Source organism: Nycticebus coucang, chromosome 6, assembly GCF_027406575.1.
Source record: "Nycticebus coucang isolate mNycCou1 chromosome 6, mNycCou1.pri, whole genome shotgun sequence".
Lineage (NCBI taxonomy): Eukaryota > Metazoa > Chordata > Mammalia > Primates > Lorisidae > Nycticebus > Nycticebus coucang.
Genome location: NC_069785.1, coordinates 33,359,022 through 33,362,154, shown reverse-complemented (window position 1 = coordinate 33,362,154; position 3,133 = coordinate 33,359,022). Strand labels below are relative to the sequence as shown.

At 57.4% G+C, this 3,133-nt stretch overlaps 1 non-coding gene across 1 annotated transcript; it reads right to left on the bottom strand.

The window, feature by feature from the left end:
* TRNAY-GUA (transfer RNA tyrosine (anticodon GUA)) lies at nt 1-94 on the bottom strand. The gene is made up of 2 exons: nt 58-94; nt 1-36 (listed from the first exon to the last, which is right to left on the bottom strand). It is a non-coding gene; the product is annotated as a tRNA-Tyr (tRNA).
* Nucleotides 95-3,133: the final 3,039 nt, after the last annotated feature.

Below are 3,133 nucleotides of genomic sequence, written 5' to 3'. Positions count from 1 at the left end.
TCCTTCGAGCCGGAATCGAACCAGCGACCTAAGGATGTCGGCAGCTGCGTGTCCAGTCTACAGTCCTCCGCTCTACCAGCTGAGCTATCGAAGGGTGCGCGCTACCACAGCTCGGTCGTTTGGCTCTTCTGGAAATGAAGGAGGCCAAGTCCCCTAAGCCATGGGATGGCTGTAACCGCCCTTCCGTGCAAGCCCGATTCTTGTCGCCAAGGCGCCCCCTTCGGGTCGGAGCAACTCCTCTAGGCACCATCGCCCTGCACCCCCAGAGTCAGGGACTGGCAAGCTCCCCCTGCCGATGGGAGGCGGGATGCACGGTGCGGGGTGGTTCCCCCTGTGGCCTTGCTAATCCCTCTACATGTCCTTTCTACACGTGAGAAGGACAGCTGTCACTGACCAGAGAGAGAGTGACAGGGTGAGAGGTGGGAGCTTTGTGAAGTGGATGGGTGGGTCGGTGGGGGAGGGGTCGCTTGAGGAGGGAAGGAGGAGAACCGGAATGGGCACTGGGGTAGGCGGCTGTCAACCGCAGCCCAGCCTCAGGGTGTGGCAGAGGCCGAGAATGAAAAGCTTTCCCCAGCCGCCTGGGCGCTACTCTCCTCCCCATCCCGACCCGCCGCGCCCCTCCCCTCCAGGTGCCCCAGCCCTCCTACCCAGGATGTCTGGTGCCCGCTTTGGGGAGCACTGGGCCTTTCTAAGACGTGACCATGAGAGGAGAATTTGCAGTAGGTGAAGGGACTACACCCAGGCCTTGGGGGTGTCCGAGTGATACCCGCTGGGTGGGGGCAGCCTTGAAGGCTTGGCTCCCCTCCTGGGCAAACTGACCAGGCTTTCTCTGCCAGAGGCCACACCTTTCTGAAGTGGAGTCAGGTTCTGGAAGTTTCTGGGAGAGGCCAAAGGGCTGGGTAGGGGATACAGCACAGGTGTATTCTTGGGACTCCTTACTCTGGCCTCACATCTGTCACAAAGGTTGCAGACACCAGGTGATGTGATGTGTGCCCAAATCCTGCCAGAAACACTCAGTTACCCCCACCTTTCTCCAAGACACCTTTAGTGGAGGCACATCCAGGCAAACCTAAGTGACCTCCCTGGACTGAGGACATTTGGTGCTTTCCCCTCCAGCCTGTCCCTGGCCCCACCCCTCACTGGCAGATCCCTCTCAGGATCTTCCAGAGTGAGAATCAGATCTTTTAAGGAGCTCCTGCAACTCTCAGTGCAGTGGTACACAGAGTCCTCATCATCCACTGCACCCTGGCTTGTTGAATTACCAAATCCCACTCACTGGCCCACCCATGCTATCCCCACCCAAATCCCCAAACCTAACTTCCCAGAGGCCCAGCTGCCCACGTCCCAAAAGGGACACATCCAATGAAGACAGGAGTTCCTAGCCTTGGACCCTCCTTGTGGATCTCTGCAGTGGGCATCACTGGATGCTGGTTCTGTGCTTTTTGAGCTGTGGAGTAGTGCACCCTCAGTGTTGGGCCCCTTTTAAAATTTGGCAGATGGAAGTGGAAAAGGCTGAGATAGCCCCTGGTGGGGATTGGGGTGTGGAGATGAGGTGGAGAGGCCATAGGGAAGGCCAAGAATCTGCTTTGGAGGACAGGAAAACATGTGCAGTTTGCTGAAAAATCACCCTCTCCCTCTCTTCTCTTTCTTAGCATCTCAGTTGCTGCCTTCTCCCAAGGGGGCTTCCAAAGGCCCTGCTCTCATGGCCATTCCACTTGGAGTGCGCTCTGTGACACCTTCCACCTGTCTACCAAGTGTCTGGAGATTTATTCCCAGACTGAAGCAGACGACCAAGGGATGCTCGCTGACATTCCTTTTATGCCCCCAAAGAAACCATTTCTTGTCACCAGTTAAACCCAACTTGGTGGGTGTACGACTAACCCATTTCCTCCTGCATGCTCTCTCCTTGGCCCAGGTCATCTTCTGTCTGGGGGAGGCCAAGAGAGGGCCAAGGTAGCTTCCAACCTTGCCTCTGGGGCTGGGTATAAAACTGCCCAATTGGGTCAGACCCACTAGACCAGTGGCCTGAGTCAGCAGGTGAGGTGGAGTGCCCCCCAGTCAGCAGGTGTGTTAGAGTGCCCCTAGGATGACAGCTGTCCCCCAAGCTTCACTTCTGCTCCATGGCTTTGAGCCAATGGCCCCCAGCTCCCCTGGGTCAGGCGCCATTTCCACATCTGTGTGCTTCAGCTATCTCTTCACCTCTGCTTCTCCCTCACAAGTAGCAGGGAAAGCCATGTGGGTGGCTGTGCCAGCCTTGAACTGACTGTTAGGTTTCCTTACTCTTCCACCGGGAGCCAAAGCCCTGCTGCAGGCACACCAACAGGTGTGAAGGCTCAGGCAAGTTGAGGCTTGGGGAGTGTGTGTATCTGAGTGGGAGCCACACTCCTGTCCTTCATCTGAAGGACAACCTCCCCAAGCCAGTGGAAGTTCAGTTTATTTTGAAGTTCTCAGGGTGGCAGTTCTCTCCAACATGTAGACCAAACAGAGCAGGGATGGGTGTTTCTGTTGAGAGAGAGAAAAAGAGAAGAGATTGTCCCATACCAAGGCAGTAACAAAGACCCTGAGGAGATCAGAGGGAAAGGGTGACTTTTCAGCTTTCAGCATCATTGTCTCTCAATGATGTCCTGTCTAGTAGGCTTGAAGGACTGGAAGGTGGTAAGGGGATGGGGGTGGGATGGGGGTGGGGCGGGGGGGGCGGGGGGGATGGGGTAGACTACACTTGAGCGTGGACCCACCTCTTTCCCCGGCTGGTCACCAGCACTCAGTCAATGGTGAGCAGAGGTCTGTAGCCCCAGGCACTGGCTATTCTGAGGCCGGAGAGCGGAATAGTGTGCAGTAGGTGAGCGGTGTCCGACCAAACTGACTGTGCTCGGAGGCAGAGGCCACCGGGGAGGGCGGGAGGGGAGTATTGCGCTGAAGGGTACTTGTCCGCGGACTGAGGAAGAATGAGCCCGAAAGTTGCTCCAGCACAGGAGCAGGCAGATAGGTAGTCCCGGAAGGCTTTCCAGACTTTGGCCTGTAAGAGGGTGGAGAGGAGGGGGCGCGGCGGGTCGGGACCGGCAGGAGCACGGCTCCTTTCCAAGCACCGCTGGCGCGAGGCGGGCGTTGGTGCGTGCGCAAAAGCATCAGCACC